General features: G+C 41.9%; 1 protein-coding gene and 1 long non-coding RNA gene across 5 annotated transcripts in view; one reads left to right on the top strand and one right to left on the bottom strand.

The window, feature by feature from the left end:
- FUT10 (fucosyltransferase 10) overlaps positions 1-24,848 on the bottom strand; it is a 284,562-nt gene that overhangs the window by 107,114 nt on the left and 152,600 nt on the right. For all 4 annotated transcript variants that reach the window (XR_014239082.1, XR_014239083.1, XR_014239084.1 and 1 more), the window contains exon 6: positions 18,246-18,321. The gene's annotated coding sequence lies outside the window, so the exon portion shown is untranslated. The remainder of the gene's footprint in view (positions 1-18,245; positions 18,322-24,848) is intronic.
- LOC309619691 overlaps positions 1-24,848 on the top strand; it is a 92,355-nt gene that overhangs the window by 25,023 nt on the left and 42,484 nt on the right. The window lies entirely within an intron of this gene.

Genomic DNA, 24,848 nt, shown 5'->3' with positions numbered 1-24,848 from the left:
CGTTTATAATATTAACTTTCTGGTATAACTTGCACATACTTGTGATGCCAAAAATGGTTGTAATAGCAGAGGCCTGTCCCAGACCATCCTTACTGTCTGAAGCCCCACGGAGCTCTGACTTCCTCCCTGCCCCTGCTTGCTTGCAACTGCATAGTCCACGCGTAGACTGACCAATGAGTTTGAGGGAGAGTCCCCCAGTTCCACAGTTACTGTAAAATAACTAAATCTAACTAAAGAAACCAGTCGGAATCTCTGCTGGCATAGTCCCAACATTGATTTCAGGATTGGTCCTTGAAGGCTGGCTGGCAGGCCAGCGATCTCTGGATACCACAGAGGGGACTGCGGCACCCAGGAAAGGACAGTCTACTAAGCTGTAGACTGACCTTCAACTTACCCAGAAGGTATCTCTTTAAAAGTCGTGGGGTCTTTTCTTGTTTACATATCAGGTGGCTGGCACATATTTCCCCATTCCTCCCCTTCAAGGAATTACCCATCCAGCTGTGTGGTCCATGGCTGGGCACATGCACATCTTCCACAGCTCATTTGTGGGAAGAAAGCAAAAATCTGGTACTTTTTGGGAACTCTGTTGGGGACGCAGGGACACCAGTAATGGCAGAAGCAGCAGCTCTGGCACTAAGCAGGCACAGCTTTGGGCAATGAGCTCACTGGTGGGCCACAGGGGTGACAGCCATTAAATCAATTGGTCATCTCTAGGTATAGGCCTTCCTACACTGTCCTCTAAAGGAAAAAGGATGCTATTCTTTTTCCCTGCGTAATCTGGTTTAATTCCAGCCCGTCAACGTTCTTACCATCTGATCCCCTTTTGGCCAATGCACATTTTCAGAATGGTGGGCTTCAAGCAAGGGATTTTATCTGAGATTGTGCCACAATCAGCACCATGATATCACCAAGCTAACCAACCATCCTCTTTCAACCTAAAATCACAAGTTAAAGAACATTTAATAAAGTCACAAGCCCATTCAATGGTTTCATAAATTTATCTGCGCTCTCCTCCGAGAAGGATCCCAGCTCTGTCCCTTATTAGTCTTGGCTTTGGGCGAGCTGAGCTCCTTTGAGCCTTAGTCTCCTTGCCTAACAAAAAATAATGTTAGTACCTACCTCCCAGCATGGCATGAGGATTAAACGAGTTAACACACATAAAGCGCCTAGAACAGTATCTCGTATTTAGTAGCCACTCGGTAAATATAAGATATTTATTAACTTGGATTTTTCTATAAATGGCACTTCTTTCTAGAAAACTTTTCCTAAATTATTACCAGGGGTATCCAGGAAGTAGAGTTCTTGGGTGACTCAGTAAATGGCTGGCATTGATGTGGAACACAATTTCAGGCAACTCACCGATGTATCAAGCGATGCAAAGGGGAAAAATTCAGGCTGCCACATTTAGTCACTTAAATAGAATCATCTGCGCCTCCTCTCTCTCAGAGTTCTAGAAAACTGGAAAACCCCAATGACCACACACAATAAAAGGCAGAAGTGACTCAACTAAAGTCTGGGAATTCTCAAACTGAAGTCTTCTGGGAAGACCTGGATATTCCCAGCTTTCCATACTGAGGGGTTTTCCTCACATCCCTGACCTGTTTGTAGAAACTCAACTGCAGCTTTGCCCTTTCATCTACTAGCAATGTATCCTCTTGAAATTTCCACTCAGGGTCTGACATCAATCATTTACCAAGTTCCCAAGTGACACTATGATGTCATCACCAGGTATATCTAAACACGATCATGGGCAACATGATTACAGGCAGTGACTGATTTTTGACTGTGCCCAGAAAGGGATGCCCCCTTTCCAATCAATACTAAGGGTAATGACTCTTTTCTCATTTAAAATTACCAGTGAGTTTCACTGAATTCTAATTGCTCAATTCCACTCTGGATCATTCTGAGAAGCTTTATTCACATAAGCATAAGTGTGAAATATCTTGGGAGGGCATTCTTGCTACATGACCTTGAAATGACTTAGCTCAAAGGACAATAGGGTGTTTACTAATAAGCCACAAGGATTGCAAATTCTTGGAGAGTTAAGTTGGATGAGAGCAACAGCCTCTTGTCTCCTCCTGGAAAATTCCTGGTGAAGTGACATCATCTGAATTTGCCCAGCCAGCTGTCTGTGGATAACTCATAGACCCTAAAGCACTGTGGGTAGTAAGCTCGTATTAAGTAATTATCTGGAACTGAGCCTATTTGAAATAGTATTTGCATCGCCACTTTCATCCATACATTTCTGTTGACGAGCATTTTCGGTTTCATCCTTTATTTTTGCACTTCATATACACATTGGAGTGGATGGCTCTGGGGGCATTAGTTATTTTGTGGGCTCAAACAAATGCTCATCCCTCATCATCTACTTGCTCATTTTGGTAGCGTAAAGCCTTGCTCGTTAAATCATTTCCCTAGCGAGAGCCTAATTTCGAAGACTAGTCACTGACTCGTGAACAATACTGCCACCCTCAGGGAGTCCTGGGAAATGCCTTTCAACGTGAAAAGTCATTCACATTGGTATGAGGCTGGGGAACCCGCAAGAAGTAAATGAAACAATATTTGTTTGAGTTGCAAGCTGGGAAAGAAAGGACTATGTTGTTGAGCTGCCCCAACAATTATGAGAAGGGTATTTTAGTTGTTTTAACAAAAGCTAAATGAAAGCAGGCATTTTATGAGAGCTTTTGGGGGTTTCCAGGAGAGTGGGATCAATGCATCCTCTCCAAATACTTGAGCAGCGACTCACAGATGAAATGTCAGCTGGTCACAGTTCCCTCATTGTGTGATACCCTCGCCTGAGATACATGCTTCACTGAGGAAGTTCCTTTTGTCACCAAGGTCACTTTGAGATTCCTCCCTCCCTCCCCGGTCTCCCTTTGTGGTTGAATGCCACCAGTGTTCTGATGACCACATGTTGTTATGTGATCAAAAGACATTTTTCACCCACTCAGTTGGGTTGCAAATTAATAGCAGCCCAGAGAAGCCCAGAAGAAAAATCTCTTTAGAGAAAAATCTTGATATTCAAATTCTGGAGGAAGGGCTCTTCTGTTTGATCTCTGAGCAGCTCAATCCTCCAAACACCCAAAGAAGGCTCTGGAGCTATAGAATGGACAAGCTTTGGGGTCAGCTCTCAGCAGGATGACTGACATCCTTTAAGCACATTGGGTCGGTTTCCATGTTGTCAGCGCCAGGCACAGCATCCAGGAAAGCAAGTCATTAACAATCCCCCTTGCCACACTCAGTTTGCTCCCCGCTCTTTCTACTGCAATGGAAAATACGAAATGTTTAGGCAAGACCAGCACTACCTATAAACGGCAGTAGGAACCTGCTTACCAGGGACCAGGGAACCCTCACATCTACCTTCAGTTCTGTGCCAGAAATTTCATTAAGGGGATGAGCTTTTATCTTTACCACTTGGTTAAATTGTTTGCAAAGATTTTGTTTATCAAACTGTAGTTGAGTAATAATAGTTCTTCCTTTTATACATCAAAGACTGATAGAAATTCCCAGCAAGTCCCTGTTTTGTTTAGCTCATGCAGTATTAGCAGAGGTAAACACATGCTCTTTTTATTTTTCAATGGAAAAACTGCCTTTATTGTGCCCCCAAAATCCAGGAACTACCAGATTCAGTTTTAGCTTGTCATGAACTCTTATCAGAATTATTCATGAAAGCAAGTTTTATGTCAGCATCAAGAGGACAGGACTGCAGAGTGCTAATGTGCTGGGAAGGGAATTTCTGAAAAGTAGAGAAGGAAGTGAGTTTTGGAAGGACTGAGGCCAAGAATAAAGGGACAGACGACTAAAGACAAGTGTCACCTAGTTACATTTTCATTAAAGGACATTTTACACAGAGATCCTCTAAATTTCAGCTGAAATGGGTATTGAGAAATTCACAAAAATATCAGTGCCTAGAACAGAGCCTGACACATAGCAGATAGTCAGTAAATATTTGCAGTTTGAATTAATGGTGGTGGGAAGGGAGGAGTGTGGCTTTTTCATTTTTATATTTACTGTGTGATGTTCGCTAAATTTGCCATAATCGAAAAATAATAAACTTGGTTTTTAAAAAGTAAGAAAGAAAATAACGTGACGACTTAATTAGGAGAACCAGCATCTGTGCAGCAGGGCATAAGAAGATTTGCCCAAAGCAGACCTTCAGTCCCGCACAGCAATGAGCCCGGGTAACCCAGCCTGATAATCGTTGTCTTACTTTTTTTTTTTACTATTTTTAAAAATTTATTTATTTTTTAAATTTATTTATTTTTGGCTGCGTTGGGTCTTCGTTGCTGCACATGGGCTTTCTCTAGTTGTGGCGAGCGGGGGCTACTCTTCGTTGCGGTGCACGGGCTTCTCATTGTGGTGGCTTCTCTCGTTGTGGAGCACGGGCTCTAGGTGCACGGGCTTCAGTAGTTGTGGCATGGGGGCTCAGTAGTTGTGGCTCACGGGCTCTAGAGCGCAGTCTCAGTAGTTGTGGCGCACGGGCTTAGTTGCTCCGCAGCATGTGGGATCTTCCCGGACCAGGGATAGAACCCGTGTTCCCTGCATTGGCAGGCGGATTCTTAACAACTGAGCCACCAGGGAAGTCCCTAATCGTTGTCTTTTATTATATTTTTTAATCTTTGGCAATCACTGCGGCTCTCTATGATGCAAAGCTATTAGAGAACAGAATATAATCTTATAATGCCAAATAATTAGCTTGAAATATGTCTAATACAGCGTTTTAGCTAAAGAATTAAGTGTTATTCTGGAGAATTGGAGCGTGCAGTAACGCTTAGAGTTGCAAAACAAAATGACAGAGTGGAGGGGAAAAAAGTCTCTTTCTTCCTTTATTACATTTGGCTCAGCATATATATTGAAGGCCTGATGTGTTTGCTTATCCTAATGATCACACTGAATTCCATCAGAAAGCATAATTCAAAGCCTTGCTTTTTAAACGCAACTGGCTGAGGTCTCTGTATTCAGTTATCGATGTTCAAAACCTGACAACTTTTCCTCTGTCTTTTGAGTGCTGAGCAGAATCGCCATCACACAGGTGTCCCACTCACAGGAGGGTGAAGGTAGCGATTACTTGTTGACTGACACCTGGGTCAACATGAGCACATGCAAATCACCCAAGAAAACTGAGGCCAGAGGCTCACTTAAAATAAGGCGTGGAAAGTGTTGCATAAGAGCTAGTGGTTGTGTTTATTATAAAGCCACTTGACAGATGATCATTGTGGAAGTGGGAAATGGTATCAGAAAGAGAGAAGAGGAGGGACTTGGGGCCAGCGTTATCTGAGCTTTCTTCGACAGCCCACTTTCATCCATTCATTCCATCAGTCAGCCAACAGCATTCATTCATAAATTCTGCAAATATTTATGGCACATTACGATGAGCTGGGTTCTGGGGACAGACTGATGATCATGTAGTTAGAAGGCTTTGGTTATCTTCCTTCTCAGAGGTAAAGATTCCAGCTGCTATTAAGAAACCAGATATGCAGGGAGATGAGGGGGGAGGGGGAGGGATTCATTTCTGTAAATGAATTGGGGCCAGATAGTCTTTCATAAACTCCCAACCTAGGACCTGTGCAGCTTTCCTGTATGAAAATTAGTACTAATTTTGTTTTATTCTCCAAAAGATATTATACTTAAGCTATTTCTAAAACGACTTCTTAGATTGAAAGATGAAAATGGCTACGAACCCTGCAAGACTTCCTTAGGTGCTGACGCTGCCCATCTCAACTCATCCCTGACTCACCTGCACAAGCTCCTGTTGACGCTCCACCTGACCACGTGATAAGGAAAGAGGAAGCTGAGGCCACCTTTTGAGTAAAATGCCTTTGGACTCTTTCCAGATTGGCAAACTTGTCTTTCCCTTCTTAGGTTCACAGATGCCATTGGGAACCCATGGGGAACCCAGAAGCACTGCTCACCACTCAGCTTGTAGCCCCGGTAAATTTAGCTGCGCTGTGAATGTGCCCATGACAGTGTTTGAGTTCTCCAACTCCCAGAGTTTTGTGTTTGTTTGTTTGTTTGACAGTTTATCAGCTCAAACCAAACACTTAACAGAACTACAAACTCATCTTACTTGACTTTCTGTTACATATCTTTTTGATCTTATGCTGTTCTAAGCTGCCATTATTTCTTGTATTTATTCTTTATCCTGAAAATAGAATACCTGTTCTCCTATCCTCTCTTTTCGTGTACGGTGAAACTGTATTTGATCATGTGCAGTGGTCCAATCACCTAATATCTACAATATTGAGGAAAGTTGGAAAGCTTTTCAGATTTATAGGTGTTGGAGCGATATGATGACAGAATTTCAGAAATAGCCTCTTCCCACTTATGGGGCTTGAGATGGAATAAGCTTTCAGAGTTGTGACAGAGATCGACTTTTATGAGAAGACATCCCATGCTTTATGGTCTTGAAGAAGAAATGTTGCCTGAGGTGAAGACAAGGTCAGTATTTACACCAAAGAAATATGCCTGAGGGTAAATATCTCTGTGGTATTTTCTCCATTCAAGAGTGTGACTATAAAATGGTAATTGTGGGTTTAGTTTCCTTTTAGCTGTATTAAGCCCAAGGACTGAGGCACAAGGAGGGAGAGGAGAGGGAAGAGAGAGGAAGGATGAGTCTCCACAAGTTCTATATATTGAAGGAAATGGTTCATCATTGAAGGCAGTGAATTGCCCATTGATTCAACAAGTATTTATAGCATGGACTCTGTCTCAGGGCCTGGGCTGGGTTCTAGAGATAAAACAGGGAATGAAGTAGAAATAGCTTCTTTTTCTCCTGAAGCTCTTGGCATAGTAAGGCAGAAAAGACATTGAAAATCATTGTAAAGGGAAGGCTTATTATGAAAAAGAAAGTTGAGGTGGCCACTATGGGAACATAGGATAATGGGTCCTGACCTAATTGGAGGGGGAAACAGACATATGGTGGGGGGGGGGGAGTAGAAACAGCCTCCTATGGAACTGAAGTTGTAACAGTGTAGCCAGGCAAAGGGTAGGTAGAGTCTGGGAGTGACAGAGAAAGAGAAGTTGAAACAGAGACCAGCATGCTGTTCTAGTCCTTTAGAGGTGTTGGTATACTGTTGTCCACAGGCCAAATGGGGCCACAGCCTGTTTTTGTAAATAAAGTTTTATTGGAACCCAGCCGTGCATATTCACTTACGTATGATCTAAGGCCACTGTCACACTGCAACGCCGGAGTCGAGTTGTTACAAAAGAGACTGTGTGGCCTGGGAAACCTAAAATATTTACTACCCGGCCTTGTACTGAAAACAAGTTTGCCAACCTCTAGTCTAGAGCAAGTGATTTAGTTACATTAGTAATACTAGATGCTGTAACAAACCACTCCAAAATCTCAGCTAGTTATCCGATAAAAGTTTCTCTCTCATATCACAGCTCTTTGAGCAGCTGACCTGGGTGGCTCTTGTCCAAGTAGTGAAGCAGGAGCTCAACTTGAGGTTCTACAATCCAGCTGTGCAGATGGGGAGCAGAAAACAGAGTCAAAGATGTGAAATGCTTTAGGGGCCAGGTCTGGGAATATTGCATATCACTTCCACTCCCATCCTTTTGGTCATATGGTCCCACTGAAATCCCAGGGAAGGCTGAGAAAGGAAGTTTTCTGTGTGCTTGGGAAGAAAAGGAAATGCTTTGGGGAATACATAGCAAGCAATGCCTCTGCCACAGCCAACAAGACATATTTAAGGAACTGGAGAGACTTCCCCGGTGGCACAGTGCTTAAGACTCCACACTCCCAATGCAGGGGGCCCGGGTGCGATCCCTGGTCAGGGAACTAGATCCCACATGCATGCTGTAACTAAGAGTTCGCATGCCACAACTAAGGAGTCTGTGAGCCGCACCTAAGGATCCCACCTGCCACAACTAAGACCCGGCGCAACTAAATTAATTAATTAATTAATTAATTAATTTTAAAAAGGAACTGGAAAAAAGTCCTGTGTGGTTGAATTTAGGTGGCACAAGATGAGGCTGATATTTAAGCAAAGGCCAGATTGTGGAGGCCTTGTAAATCACAAAGACTTTAGATTTTAACCCAGCTCTGAAATACCGGTTGTAATACTCTGATGAGTTATGTCACCCAGCTAATCTGGTTCTCTGCTTCTTCATCTGTGAAGAGAAGATGGCACTACCTACTTTACAGAATTGGGTGGACACAAAGACATAAGGTATGTAGAGCTCTTAGACTATCATACAGTTAGCATATAGTAAGCATGCAATAAATTGTAGTTATTACCATCAAAACAGAAGAAACACCCACCTCCCTTCCCCCAAACCAATCCTTCCCACCCACAGTCCCCAAACTGCAAGAAGACTCTGCTGAGTATCATCAAGCCTTATCCCATAAGAAAGATAATTGAGGGACTTCCCTGGTGACGCAGTGGTTAAGAATCCGCCTGCCAATGCAGGGGACACGGGTTCGATCCCTGGTCCAGGAAGATCCCACATGCCGTGGAGCAACTAAGCCCACGTGCCATAACTACTGAGCCCATGAGCCACAACCACTGAGCCCGCACACCTAGCACCTGTGCTCCACAACAAGAGAATCCACTGCAATGAGAAGCCCACGCACCGCAACAAAGAGTAGCCCCCCACTCGCCGCAACTAGAGAAGCCTGTGAGCAGCAACGAAGACCCAATGCAGCCAAAAATAAATAAATAAATAATTTTTTTAAAAAAAGAAAGATAATTGAAACACTCGCAATCATTTTTCTACCATTTCATTGGCCTCTTCATATTTGCTACCATCTTTTCAAGGACATATTAGCCTAGAGAACAATCAGGTTCCCTCGACCCAGAGTAACTATTTTGTGAACTAAAATAATTGCTTTCGAAGATCCTTCCCCCTTCCTGGATCCAGAGAAGATGTCAAATGAAGCCCAGAAAATACGTGTGTGTGTGTGTGTGTGTGTGTGTGTGTGTGTGTACACACACACACACACACACACACAACTGAATAGGGCAAGGTTGGAGTGGTAAGACCCCAGCTCCTCACATACACCTAACACCCCGCACCTCTATTCCCATCCAAAGGGTATCGGCCTCAGAGTCCATCTTGGCCTTCATACTTCCTGAATCATTTTAAAGAAATGCTCCTGGCCCAAGGTCTCCATACTCTGGAGGAAGAAGAGTTTTTCCCGAGTCAAGAAAATACACTGAAAACAAGAAAGGAAAGATAGAATAATGTGGAGAAATAGCAAAAATTATTTGAAAAATAAGAGAAATGAGAAGGGATGGTACAAGCAAATATTAAAATATTTTATGGAGCTATGGCACGGTACTTACACAAGAAGAGATAGACATCAATGGAGTAAAATACAAAAGTAAGAATTTAATATTTGCAACATAATTCAATGAGGAAAAAGGAAGCTCATACATTAAATTAGAGTAGTATGTTATTATAAATTTGGAGGAAAATATACCCTCACACACACACACACACACACACACACACGCACACACGCACACGCACAGGAAGCTGGAGTGTGTAGTGATTAAGGTAGCAGCATCTATAGTCAGCATGCCTGGGATTAAATCCTAGATCAACAATTTATTCAGTTGTGTTATTTAATCTTGCAAATTACACAATCTCTTTGTGCCGAGTTTTCTTTGTATATTCAGTGGGGGTGATAATATTCACTTATTAATGATGAGGATTACTGAGTTAAAATATGTGAAGCACTTAGAAGAGATTCTAACACACAGTAAGCACTCAATGTATTGATATGTTAGTCATTGTGATGGGGGGAATCATAATAAAAAATTCACTTTCATTTCCTCATATTCTACTCTACATTTATTTCATTGTGTGATATGAATACGGTTCTTAGTGATTAAATAAATGAACAAGACACAGACCTGTCTTTGGAGAGGGGAGCTTGCAATCTAATATCAGTTAGAAATGTGTCTGCTCATTCTCCTCCTTCAAAGGTGAGTTTTTGGGCACAACTGGAGTTGCTCAGCACAGCTCAAACATATTGCAGACCTAATTTCTCGTTCACATCACTGGAAATGCATTCTGCAATAAATTCGTTTTGTTCTATATATATGTTGTCATTCATCATTGCAATACTGTTCTTGTGGGAAAACAGATTATGAATAGTGTAATAACTACGACTAATAATAAACAAGGCTATTTGTGTCTTGCTCTAATGGAAATAAATCAGCCAGAAGTTGCATTCCCGGCTCCACCCCCAACCCCCAAAGAGAGTTATCTATTACTGGAAAGTATCTGAAATTTTAAAAATTTGACTGCCTCTCCCCAAATCAAGACAAATTACAGCAACACTGCAGAAGATTTCCAAATATTTCAGTATGTTTGCAGAGAACATAGGATACATCCCAATGCCTAGCTCCGTGATTCATCAAGAGTGTCTGTAGCAAGTAACACATTGAGATATCCTCCTTCTGGCTTTGACTCTCTTTCACTTTACTTTAGTACCCTTTACGCTGTTACTTGACCAGAACAATTGTTCCCATGGCATTAGGGAAACAACTCTTCCCCATCCTCTGAATTTTGATGGGAGATGAGCTTCTGAACCACACCACCTGTCTTTCCACCAAGTTTATGTTCTTTCTCTTGAGGACTCCGAGGTGGGATTCAGGGTAGTGGAGAAAGCAGTAAGCTAGGTTAGTGGGCTAGCTGGCTCTCACCCAGCTCATAATTCTCTGGGCCTTGGCATCTTTGTGCTGAAAGGAGAGCGTATGTTAGAACTCTCTTTTAAATCATTCCCAAATTTGGCACCCTGTGAAATTAACCTTCTGCACATTTCCATCCTTAGCCTGAACCTGGGTCAATCATTTGTCCAGCTATCTATCAATACTTTGGAAGACTAACCCTCACCCCAGTCCATGTAGTTCTCTCTGAGTGAAAGTCTACCCAACAATTTACCTCTCCCAGCTTCAACATGGTCCTAACATCACGTTGCCTTGAGTCCCAATCTGCATGTCTTGATATCTCTCCATTCACTCTGGAACTGCTGCAACAAGATAACTGGTAACTTTCAGCTAGTCACTCAGCAACTCTTCTAGGAGTCTGTTTCCCATTTAAAAATAAAGATAATATCACCTGTTCTCAATTCACAGGATTATTATGACTTGGGGAGAAAAATTGAATGAATTGTGAAAAGTGCTATATGTACAAGTGAAAATGAAATGGGAACCATTATTAGAATTACTTTCCCTAAAAGCTGAAAGGCACCTATCAGCCACATAAGGATGTATTTAATATTATTATTATTATCACAGAATTAATAACATTAAATTCTTGTTGCTCTTAGGGTTTGAAAACTTATTTTATGCTTTGACTGAGTATTGGAAATCTACAAACGCTATGGCCTGACACTGACTAAATGTGCCCTATTGCTTTCCTATACCAATCCTCTGAGTGGCTGGCCATACCTGAAGAAAATTGCCTTTGCCTTTTAATGTAATTATGCTGCAGTTACAAAGTGCATGTAATATTGCTAAGGCTGACCTTGTAAATTAAACCTATCTGTTTCTCATTGCAGAAAAAAAAACTAACCGAACAAAACATACCAAAAACATGGCATGATTCTGAGCCCAATGAAATGTTGATGGAAATCCCATCTCTCACATTTTTAGTGGTCACCTTTCACCATGCCACAAACATTTATCACTCTCTCTTTGTTTATACGCTCTTGGTTTTGTTCACAAACTTGTCACACTCTTTTCACATTATAGGATTAATTTTTCCTCCTTCTTTCAACCTAGGAAGGAGTGAATTGATGCAAGCTTATCAATAAAATAATATTTGCAAATGAATTTATATGCATCATTGACTTGCAATTGATTTAACTCTTCCTGTCTCTCTCCTCTTTGCTGCCACACTCCTTCAAAAAGTATTCTGCAAGAGCTTCCCAAGTGCTTCTTGGAAAGGTGACCCAAAGGTCATCAACGACCACATAATTGACAGATTTAATGATCTCTTTATCATACCTATCCTACTTGATCTGCAATTTTTGATATGAATGACCACTCCTTCATTCTGAAACTCTCTCCTCCCTTGGTTTTCTTAACAGGCATCCACTTGCCTAACACCCATTCCACCTCACCTTCTTTGGTTTCAGCAGGCTTGCACTTCGGGGGACAAAAAAGGAATCAATGAGTCCCCCACTTACGGAGGTCAGCCCAATCTCTATATTCTATGCTAGCGATCAGTTCAGAAACCCAAGCATAATGCAACCAGGATATGGAATTCCACTGGCCAGAGAGATTGGCTCAAGAATAGGTATGTCAATCCAATGAAAGGTAACTGCAAGATTGATGGGAATTGGGAAGAGAAGTTTCCTCCTTTTTGAGATAGAACTGGAAGAAAGTCCTTGGTTGTACATGGATGGGAAATCTGAAACTGCCACAGCCGTCTTCCTAGCAGTCCAGTGATGTACCCACCACCCAGAGGAGGACATTTCCGAGACAGTCAGAAAGAAATGGAGCTGGATTTGTGACTAAAACACCTGCTCTCTGTTCTACTTACCTCTGGAGTTTTGGGATGTTATTGTCGTTCACTGAGCGGATAAGTCTACTTGATCATAATAGTCATTTTGAGTTTGTTTGTTAATAGCAGCTGAAAGCATCATGACTAACACGATTTCCACAACACTGTTCCCTTCATTGTCTTCCTACCACACAAATAATTCTTTCTAACCACGTCTTATGCTAGTTCCTCTCTTCCATCCATCCCTTACATATGTCTTATACTAGCTCCTCTCTTCCAGCCATCCCCCAGAGTTCTGTTCTTAGACTTTTCTTTATTCTCTTTACTCAACTCTCACTTTCTTTAATGACTCCAAAATCAATAACACCAGCCCAGACTTTTCTTCTGAGCTTAAGACACAGATTTTCAATTACTTCCTGTGTATCTTCTCTTTAAATGTTCCATCACGGGTAAGCTGAATATCTCTAACACTGCATGCAAGCTTTTCCCCTACTACCCTTTTCATGTATGTCATAGCCTAGTTATACAGCATCACCATGACTCTAACCTTCAAAACCAGAAGCTTCATTTTCCTCCTTGGTTGCTCCCTGTTTATTATCCTTCACAATCATTATAAGGTCCTGCCAATTCTAAGCTCATAAATATCTCCTCCTTCTTTGTAGGGCACACCCCCCCTATTGGCCAAGTTCATTATCTCATCATTTTCATCTGAACTTGACTTTAGCTGTCCTTTCTCCTCCAGTCCATCCTCTACAGTGCTACCAGTTATTCCTCTTAAATGTAGACCCATGTGCAAGTGTAAAGTGTCATTTCCTTGCCTAACATTATGCAATAGATTCCCATTACCTGCAGAATAAAGCTTAGAGAACTCAGCTGACTCTACAAAGCCTTCCCCAACGACGTCAGAGCTGACCTATTCAATCTGACCCTCAATCACTCCCTACAGATTAAGCCAGTCCTTGGTATCCCCCAAATAAGCACAAACCTATCCTATGCCTCTCATTTCCTTCTGCCTTGAATACTCTTCCCTTGTTTCTGAAGCAGGTGTATTCCTGCTTATCTTTCAAGGCCCAGATAAAACGTCATCCATTCTAGAAAAGTTTCCTGAATTCCCAGGCAAATTTCACTACTCCCTCATCTTTTATAACTCTAGGAATATAACATTAACACTGCAACATATACTATAATAGACTAATGTTCATTAACACATGCTACACCTCCCCTGGTTTCTTATTCCTTAAACCTCCCCTGGTTTCTTACGAACCAAGGTTTTTGGTTTTTAAATCTTTAGGAGGCACTGCATCATCTGACACATAACAGGTGTTCAAAAATTATTTTTCAAATGAAAAAATGAAGGGGAAAAAAGGAAAATCATGGGAATAGTGGGTTAGACATAGTGTAACTTCCCTAGATTCAGTTTCCTCATCTGTAAAATGAGACAGGTTTAGATGAACCTGTGTGCTTCTTCCTGCTTTAAAACATTCCCGGACTTCATGAAAATATCACTCAGAGCAACCCAGTGATTCTTTCATGATAGAATAACCTAATATTAAATTTCACAAACTGTACTCTGGTCAATCAAGTATGAATTCAAAGATGGAAAGATTTTTTTTCTTTTTCTTAAAATGTGTTCTCCAGTTCCTGGATGAAATGTGTTAGTTCTGGAAAGAAGCCAATTCTAGGCTTGGGGAAGAGTTAAGAGCCAATAGAGACATTACTTTTAATTATATTAAAAGCATCTTGTAAATTTCCCATCGGTTATAACATAATTTCTCTCCATTAATCATTGAAGGACAAGTGCTGGTGGTCCGGCCTATTGGGGCTGAAATGTGGATACAGAATATTATCCGAATCTCTTCAAGTCTTGTCAGTCTAAGAGACACAAATACACAAACATACAAGTACACACACACACACACACACACACATATATACACACAAACACATATACACACACTCATCCAAAGAAAGATAGGGTTTGAAATTAAAAAGTAGTTTGATGTAAGGAGGGGGAAAGTGGGTGAGTATACATCGATAGGACATTTGGGATAAGGGATTCAAGTCAATAATGGATGCTGATTATAGAAACTGAAGTCAGCTACACATTTCTTCTTTGGGGCCAGGCAGGGGGATAGGTAGCAGGGTCAGGCTGAAAAATCAAGTCACAAGGTCTAATTCTGGCTCTGCCATTAACATCTTCTGTGACCTCGGTTAAGTCAATTCTTCTCCAGGATCTATTCTTGGACCAGGTTAGCCGCTCAAAAATCTACCTATTTATTGCAGTGTGGTTCCTCCCAGAATTAACCTTCACTGACATTCACTCTCAAGGATATGCTCTTGGTTTTTATGAAAGGCCATTACAAAAAAAAAAATAATGTAAATTATTCTGAGTGTTCTAATAATATGAATTATTTTACTTCTAATATAAGTATAAATCTATACACAGGCACTGGAGATGATATTTATTTTCTCTTTATGAAATTTCCACATGAAAAAAATTCTCATAGAATTTAATTGGAGGAAAACTGCCTCTTCTTCCTGAAACTTACCACAGCAGTTATATGTTAGTATGTTTCACATTTTTCCTGCTACCAGAATGCCCAAAGCCTCTTTTTTCTTTCTCTTTTGACTTAAACTCTAGTAACAAAAATAATATACTCTTATTATATATATATAATTCTGCAATCCAAAGTTAATCATATTAACATTTTAATACACGCCCATTAAGTTTTCTTGTGGGTAATTTTGAGATCACTCTAAACATGCAATTTTGTGTGCCTCTTTTTTTGCACAATATCATGTTAGCATTTTCCCATATCGATAGCAAAATTGCTTCATGGGGTTTTTGGTTTTTGGTTTTTCATTTTTAAAAATTTATTCTATGTTTATTTTAGTTTTGTTTCCAGGAAAGTATCAGTAAATTTGGTTGAATAATTCTTTTGGATATAGCCTTTTTTCCCCATGTCCTTGTTAAACTTGTTATTTTCTGGGTTTTTTAAATTAAAGTATAGTTCACTTCCAATGTTGTGTTAGTTTCTGGTGTACAGCAACAGCAGTATATATGTTCTTTCTCATATTCTTTTCCAGTATAGGTTATTAAAAAATACTGAAATATAGTTCCCTGTGCTATCCAATAGGACCTTTTTGTTTATCTTTTATATATAGTAGTTTGTGCCTGCTAATCCCAAACTCCTGGGTGTGGACCTGCCTCTCAGCTGTACTGTTCGGCAGTCCACCTCTAGCTATCTTAGAATCAGCCTTCTCAAGTGATCTCCATCGTGTGTTGCCCCAAGCATGGACATGGATCCAGCCATGAATTCCATAACAGAGCTGAGTTCAGGCGGTCACATACCATACAATAACCTTTGGCTGAAAGCTGGGTGAAGACATAAGGGGGTTATAACACACACATGTGTACACACACACACACACACACACACACACACACACCCCTTACAGAACCACCTTCCCTTTTTGCCCCCAGCTCCCAAGATGCCAGCACTAGGCGACCAGCGCCTCCTCTTGGGAAACCTGGGAACCACAGGCCCCTCCTTCCAACTCAGAGACCCCAGGACCAGCTGAGCAGTGGCCCCTCCTCAGAGGTCTGACTTCCATCTCCATGGGGCTCCTCCTTTAATGATTTAAATTTTAACTATTCCAACCTCTTCTCTGTGTGGCCTCAGCCCTAGAGGTGATAGCTGCTTCTTTTGGTTGCTACCCCCGTGAAACCCTTTAGGTCACCTAGTTAACAACTTTCGGCCTAACTGATAATTCTTTCTGTGAAATTCTCTCAGTCAAGGAACTGCTCTGGTTCTGCCTCCTGGCTGGGCCCTGACTGAAGAACGGCAGAGCTGAGATTCAAACCCACGCAGGTAGGTGTCAGAGGCTCTGGCCCACCACCCGGTAGGGAAAAACACCAACAAAAAGTAAAGCAAGTATTTTCCTTCCGCTGTCATCACCGGCCAGCCTCTCCTCACCCAGAATCTCAGAGACGCTATTTCACCCATGAGAGAGGCAACTTCTGACCAAACTGTGGAGACCAACTCAGCGCCTCCTTGTATCCAGTCCAACACAGGATCTGGGCCCTAACTTTGCAGAACCTACAGGGTGTTCTTCCAGAACAAAAGAAGTGTCAGCCTCCAAAGTGCAATCAAGGCTCCAGCTCTAACAGCACAAGGCAACAGTGACATTTTGAAAAGAAAGCTGTTGTTTTTCTTAGGTTTCACATACCTGGGCCCCAATTCCTTCGGGGAGCGCAAGGTCAGTGGCTGTGCTTCTCAAGAGCCTCTTCAAGGGGAAACACACTTTGAAGCACAAGATGTGATAAGTGGGACAGCCTGAAACGGGGCGGCAGAGACCTAGTCCCACCACACCCCACCCTCACTCCCCCTGAAAGCAAACACTCGTGGTCATGGCAGTTTTCCCTGGAATATTTACTCAGTTCATTAAAGCTGCTTTGGCAGCAAATAACTGAAATGAAATGAATAATTCCAGCTAGCCTAAGCACGAACTTGGTTATTTGAACTCAGTGGTGTATCACAAAACCTCAGGGCAGATTTGAACGCTGCCGGACTTAGAAAGGGATGAGAAGCAGGCACTAAGAAGGCGGCTGGACTCTTTTCTCCCTCATTTTCCCTCCTGATGCTCTGATTTTTTAGGTCCATGTCATTCTCTCTCTTCTCAGCAGCTTTTCCAGCACATGTCTGCTCTTACGTGAGCAAGCCCGCTTATGGGTAAGTCCCTAGAGGGACTAAACCTCTCTCTGGGTCCTAGGTCAGGGGTCCACTCCTGTTCCAATCTACTGCTTAGGGGGTCAAGTTGATGTTTTACAAAATAGGGAGCCAAGTTCTTTATTTGGGGAGGCAGTGGGCAGGAAAGGAGCGATCAGTAATTCAGCTAGGCTCTCCCTCTGACCATGAGGTTTCTACTGCTCTTATCGTGAATATCTAGTGCTTATCTATTATTCAATTCCGTGGCAGATATTAATTTTCAGGAAAAAAAAATCATTCACTAACTGTCATCAGCTGTAATCTTCCAAATGCTTAAAGAAAATTAAATTTCTAACTAATACTGGAGTCCGTGATACAGCTACCTTGCTTCAAAAGTTAGGGAAGGACAAAACAGAAAGTATAACAGAAGAGGAAAGGTTTACCAAGGAATTAGGTACCCTGTGGGCATAATAAACGTTAAGCCAGATATATTGTTATTATAATAGGTACGATAGCATAGTCTCACAAGTAAAATACTTAATATGATTATAATGTTTATAGCACGGCATATAACGTGCCGTTTATAATACGGCAAAGAGCTTTGGGTAAGGCGAGAGGGAGGGGGTAATGGTGATCGTGTCCTTGCTGAAAACCCCGCTAGGGGTTCGCATCGCTGAGCAAGAGGAGACCTATCCCCTGGGGGTTGTTCCCGAGGCCCAGACAAGGGCACAGGCCATTCTGAATGACTGAGTCTCCCAGCCCTGGGAGGGCGTTCTTCAGGCCAGGTTCATTCATTTCCAACCTAGGCCTCCCCAGCTGCGTCTTCTGCCTCCTACACCTACACACCCCAGCGGGCACAGTCGGCGCCCTTGGGACGCTGTTTCGTCACCAGGCGGGACCTGGTCTGCTCAGGCGAATCCGCCTTCCTTATCATATAACCCACCTCAGTGAGGGAACCTGGCGGCTGGCTGCCCCCCTCTGGGCACCCGGGCACAGTTTGGAGCCATCTGCCCCAATGCCATTCCAGCCCAAGTAGCATCGTCTCAGATCCTCACTCGCTTCTGTCACATGACTCACCCGCTTCGCCCTGAATGAACACCTGCACGGCTCCCTTCGTCTCGGCTTCTCTCATCAGGGGCGGGAGAGGTGACAGCTGTCAGGATAAAGATGAGGTGACAAGTTAGACTGTGAGGGGTCTCCCAGTGCCTGAACGCAAGTCCCAGCCCAGTGGTTCATCCTTGTTCAGTTGGGGAGGAAGAAGGTTTCCTCCACCCTTCTTGGTGCTTCTGGTCGGATTAAATTGGATTTAATTTAAGGATTAAATTGACGCGAGACAGATTAAAAGCTGAATGATGTGGATCCATGGGAGAGACCCAGGAAAACAGAGTAACTCACCAAAATGGCTGAAGCCCTCACCTGAAACACCGTCTTCAGCTAAAGGCAAAAGAGGCTGTTGGGGGTAGTGGTTTGGGACTTGGAAGGGGAGGAAGGCAATGCCCATGGAGGTGGGAAAGCACATGTCTGGTGGATGTTTGCAGTGGGACCCAGCGTGGACCCTGGTCCCTGGGCATTTCCCCACCACACGGAGCCCACACGCTCTGCTGAGGTCTCTGCTGACAGCTCCGTTCCGGGAACAGGCCCGCTACGCAAATTCTTTTAGGCAGTTAGGGAGAAGGTCAAAGTTTCTTCTGGAGTCTTTTGGCCCTTAATTGTTCCCACTCCCCTCAAAATAATCTGCATAACAAAGGGGCATTTTGGGGTGGCTACAGTTTCAAATCAGCATCTTTCCAAGTTTATAGTTAAAGAGACCAAGCTCAGACATTTTACTAGTAAGGAAAAGACGAAAAGAAAAGGAAGAAAGGAAGAAAGAAAGAAAGGAAGGAAGGAAGGAAGAAAGAAAGAAAAGAAAGGAAGGAAGGAAGGAAGAAAGAAAGAAAGGAAGGAAGGAAGGAAGAAAGAAAGGAAGGAAGGAAGGAAGGAAGGAAGGAAGGAAGGAAGAAAGAAAGGAAGGAAGAAAGGAAGAAAGAAAGGAAGGAAGGAAGGAAGGAAGAAAGAAAGAAAGAAAGAAAGAAAGAAAGAAAGAAAAGGAAGGAAGGAAGGAAGAAAGAAAGGAAGAAAGGAAGGAAGGAAGGAAGAAAGAAAGGAAGGAAGGAAGGAAGAAAATTAAATTATATGATATATATGTATCATATATATTTATATATCATATATTATATATGTATATATGATACAAATATGTACATAATATATAAGTGTCATATATTAAGTATATATATGATGTACATACATACACATTTACATATATTTGTGTGTAGGTAGGTGTGAGTACTGTTTCAAGAGGTCTGTAAAATTCTGTTGTTATGAACTATATTGTCCCCAAGGAAAGAGCCACCCCTATCCACTTTCAAGCCAACATCACAGGATTACATGAGTGAAAGCCTAGGGCCTCACACCAAAAGAAGCAAAAAAAGACAGAATGGTCAACTTATATCATAATAATAACAGTAATTACTTCCATTTGTGAATTTTTACTGAACACCAGACACTCTGCTCAGGGTCTTATTCAATTCTTTCCTTTACTCCTCACTAGAATCCTAGGAGTTAATTCTACTAGTATCTGCATTTTATAAAAGAGGAAATGAAAATTTAAAGATCAAATTACTTGCAGGGTCACAGAGCTAGTAGGAGGGAGGCTTCCAACTTCTCCCTTGCTGTGAGTAAGATGCCTGTCTTCTTCCTCCGTTTATACCAAGTTTGACCCACCAATCGGGGGCGTCCTGAATAAGCCCGGCACCTAGCATCTCCTTCACGGACGTCGTGTCCCTGACATCTTGAAACGGTGGGAAGATGTGGCAGGCCGCCCATCGTGCCTCTAGCATCCCATCCACTTGTGACATGTCAATGGAAAGTAAAAGGCACAATGTAAAAATTGTGAGTTAAACTTTATTCAGGGACCTTACTGAGGACTACAGCCCAGAAGACAGTCTCTCTGATGGCTCGGAGGAACAGCTTCAAAGACGTAAAGGAGCCAGGAGATTATGAACCTTTTTTGCTAGGAAAAACATGTAGTCAAGCATCAATAGATTACTGCTATTACTATTTCCCATTCTATATATGGAAAGATGCAAGAATCTGGGGTCATATGAAAATTTTCCTTAGATATGCATCTTAACTATCTAAGGGCCAGTATGTCCAAAGCACAGAATGTTCCCTGGTTTTCTCCATCCTGAATTCCCCTCAGGGTGCACTGTCAGTGAGCAACTGCAGTGGCTAATGGCTTGGTCCTTGAAGAACTGGAATGGCAGGCAACATTTTTTCTTTATAGACAGATGTGTCCTCACTCTCTGTCTGTGACCTTCATCATCCATTTGTACCATGTTAGGGAGAGAAAAGGACATGAGCGAGAGGGTAAGATGGAGCACGAACACCTCTCTAATAACCCCCCACAAAACTGAGGTATTGCAGTGAACCCAGTGGCTGTTCAAACTCCAAAGCGCTCTACTTGACACGTTTTCAGTGTCCTCATTTTACAAAGAGCTGAGCAATTCTATTAATGAGATTAGCTTTGTCTAAACATTAATTAACCTCCAAGAATAGGAACACATGATAAAAGTGAATCCTCTTAAACCTTTGAGAACCAGATTCCTATCACTCCATTAAAAGGAGATTTATGCTGACATTGACACTGGCCCTGTGAGAAACGCACAGACACAGTCTCAAAATCCTCAACTAATAAGGCAGCTCACTTCCCTTTGGGGAGCACCCAAGGTCACATTTTTAAAATTTATTTTTTATTGAAATAACATCAGTTTAGAACATTATATAAGCTTCATGTGCACAACATTATTTCTACTTCTGTGTACACTACAGCAAGCTCCCCACCAAAAGTTTCATTTCCATCTGTTGGTTACAACTTTAAATATTTTCCCAGCATCGTTTTTCCCTGCTTTTCTGTCTTATTACCTTTGAGTCACTGCAGGGGAATAAATGCATAACTTAGTAAGTAGATCTTTTAAAATTTCATTTAGAAACTCCTTAGTTTGGCGTTTTTGGAATTTTTACTAAATTCAAGTATATTTGAGTTCATTAGTACTTGTTTTATTATTGTTTAATTGGATCTATATTTATCCACATTCAAGTTTTTAGACTACTGTCTAAGAAGTGGCCTCATGTTTATTAAGAGGATACAAAATAAAATTATAAAAATCTTCAGCATTTTTAAACATTTTACCACCAAGGATATAATAGAAGAATCTCGATTTCCTAGCCTGTGTGAGGAATGGCCCTTCTCTTCATTTCCTTTGAGACTTAAATGACACAATGTGTTACTTCACCCTGGAAAATCGTGAATGATACATGGCAAAGTGTGAGATGAGTGTACTTTCTCAACCTATATTGTCCTGTGAGGTTCTTTGCTCAAAAAATTGCACTGAATGGAATGCATTCTTCTGTGAAGGACTCATAAACAGAACGATTTCCCAACAATATTGAATCGCCAAAGGGTGAAAACCTGGTTATATTCTGATCACAGAAAATAAGTAATGGTTCCTTTTCTGTAAGTGAATGGAGATAAAATGGTTAAAATGTCATCAAACAGCCCTGATCTTTCTCCTTTTATGAAAGCAAAGTAAGAAAGATCAGAGGATAACTTAGAATTTTCCAGAAAGTGAGGAAAGGATGACGGGTTAAAGAAGAAAGAACCCCCAGAAAAAATTATTATAATAATGGGAGAGGCCATGAAAACATCACATGGACATATACAAACACAAAATAATTTGTTTATATCACAGAACAATCAATATTACTGCCTGGAAAATTGATGGTAACCAGATCTTGAACAAATATCATAGAATATTTGGAAAAAAGAGAGAAAACGTGTTAGGCACCAATTGGAGGAAGAGACATTCTAGGAGGGAGGAATAGCAATAAACTGAAACTTTACTGTTTCAAAATCATTTTCTTATTATCTCTTTTATGCTCCAAAAGAGCTATGAAACAGAGAGTTGATTTATTCACTAATCTTGTTGAAGAATGGATTCCAACGGCTTAGTATGGTGTGTAACGTATGACAAGGCTATTGAGGAAAAAGGGAGATAAAAGAAGAAATAAAGCCAGGGCAGATGCTATGTGAAGCTAGGGATAATAAAGCTATTATGATTATTGTTCTGTGACCTAGGAGAGGGTCAAAGGCATCCTACGTCAACGGTAAAAAGTGGTAGATCCTAGATTAGGTCATTTAACTAGTGTTCTTTCTCTTAAAAGAATCGACAGTTACCAATGAGGGAGACCCTAACAGTAACAGATAAAATAGTCTGCAAGTTCTCTTAAAGGAATTTAGATTTTTGCAGATTTACTTCTGTATGCTTTTCCTACCACCACCTGAATTACGGTCATGGCACAAAAGTCACATTGCACAAAAGTCACTCTAAGTCCATGTAAAGTTGTCTTATGAAAGAACCTCGTGAAACTGTATTGGTCTAACGGGCTCTCACCTCTGCCTCCATTCTTCTGTGTGTTTCTCCCAGCCTATAGAGTATTTTTGTGCCCTCTCATGAACACAGATGACTCTGTGTAATCCTCCTCGGTGATCTGGTAGCTTTGAGAGCTGTTGCTACTGGGCAAGTCTGGGAAGTAAGCTGGGTGTGGGGTTTGTGATCACGACAAGGAGAGGTGGTAATAATGATACATAAGGAGGCAGCCTGCTAGAGGGGTTAAGAGTGAAGGGCGTGGAATCAGAAGGCTGTATACAAGCCCTGCTTTGCCGTTTAGCGTATGATCCTGGGCAAGTTACTTTTCCCCTCTGCTAGTCTCCTCTTCACGTGTAAAACTGAAAAAATAGCAATAGCTGCCTCATTCAGCAGATATGAGCATTAAAAGAGATAATACATGAAAGCATTTGGAAGAGGGCTTGCTACATAGTAAGCGCTGAAAAGAAGGCTCTGTTATTATCGTATAAGTGCTGGAAGTGACTTTCTCTGAAAAAGGGAATTTAAATTGCTTCCCTGGTCCCCTCACCCGATAATTTACAGTAACAACATGGAGCCTGGGCAGGTGGAGACCCTTGTGTTGGAGAGGCATCTGCCGCTCACCCAGCCCTTCCTGGTGACTAGCGAGGCGGGCGGGCAGCATTTCTCAGAGAATACCGGAAAGAAAAAAAACTTTCTAAAGAAATCGATTGGTTAAAACTTAGCACTCAAAGGCTCCACTTTGAACACAGGTAAAAGCAAAAGCCAAAAGGATCGAGTTTAAAGCACTGACTACAACCAGTAAAGAGGAGCAAAGAGCTTTTTTAAAGAGACTACTCGGCCTGCCCAATATAGTTTCTTCAAAGGAGAAGGCTCAATCAGGACCCGCAGGCTCTTCACACAGCGCCCTCTGCTGAAGCCACAAGCACGGGATTCACCTTCCAGAAAGGACCACAGAGAGTTGACAGGCAAGAGATGGAGGAGGAGGGCGCCAGTGATTCCTCTTCCTACTATAATCCACCTCCTTTCTCTTCTCTCAGCCACGCAACTTCTCAGAAGTCATCTCTGTGTGAAAGCTAAATTATAATGTATTGTACAGTATCATTATTATTTTAAGAGCTATTTTATTACTGTTTTAAGCTCTTTGACATTACCCTATCTAGAGTTCTTTATTTACCTGTATATTTGAATATATAGAAATAATGGGAATTCCCTGGCGGTCCAGTGGTTAGGACTCCGTGCTTTCACTGACGAGGGGACGGGTTCAATCCCTGGTTGGGAAACTAAGGTCCTGCAAGCCCCACAATGTGGCCAAAAAAATAAAAAGAATATACAGTAATAAGGACTTTGGAAAATGCACTTGCCTCCAGGTGAATTTTCAGTCCCCTAATCGTTTTGCTGTAGATTTTTCAACCATGGATTATCCAACGACAAGTTTTAAAATTCTGACTCAGATGGTTGAGGAGGAATTTATGTGGTTTATAAACCACATGAGAAATGTGGCATTTCTTTTTTTTTTTTTTTTTTTAAAGATGAGCTATTCTATTTATTTATTTATTTATTTATTTTTGGCTGTGTTGGGTCTTCGTTTCTGTGCGAGGGCTTTCTCTAGTTGCGGCGAGCGGGGGCCACTCTTCATCGCGGTGCGCAGGCCTCTCACTATCGTGGCCTCTCCTGTTGCGGAGCACAGGCTCCAGACGCGCAGGCTCAGTAGTTGTGGCTCACGGGCCTAGTTGCTCCGCGGCATGTGGGATCTTCCCAGACCAGGGCTCGAACCCGTGTCCCCTGCATTGGCAGGCAGATTCTCAACCACTGCGCCACCAGGGAAGCCCGGCATTTCTTTTTTTTATGTGCATTCTTATTTTTTATTTTATTTTTTTATTATTTATTTTTTTAACATCTTTATTGGACTATAATTGCTTTACAATGGTGTGTTAGTTTCTGCTGTATAACAAAGTGAATCAGCTATACGTATACATATATCCCCATATCTCCCCCCCCTTGCATCTCCCTCCCATCTTCCCTATCCCACCCCTCTAGGTGGACACAAAGCATCGAGCTGATCTCCCTGTGCTATGCAGCTGCTTCCCACTAGCTATCTATTTTACATTTGGTAGTGTATATATGTCAATACTACTCTCTCACTTTGTCCCAGCTTACCCTTCCCCCTCCCCGTGTCCCCAAGTCCATTCTCTATGTTTCCATCTTTATTCCT

Source organism: Balaenoptera borealis, assembly GCF_965194805.1.
Source record: "Balaenoptera borealis genome assembly, chromosome: 21".
Lineage (NCBI taxonomy): Eukaryota > Metazoa > Chordata > Mammalia > Artiodactyla > Balaenopteridae > Balaenoptera > Balaenoptera borealis.
The sequence above is the reverse complement of the archived record's forward strand: the minus strand, read 5'-3'. Positions and strand labels throughout refer to the sequence as shown.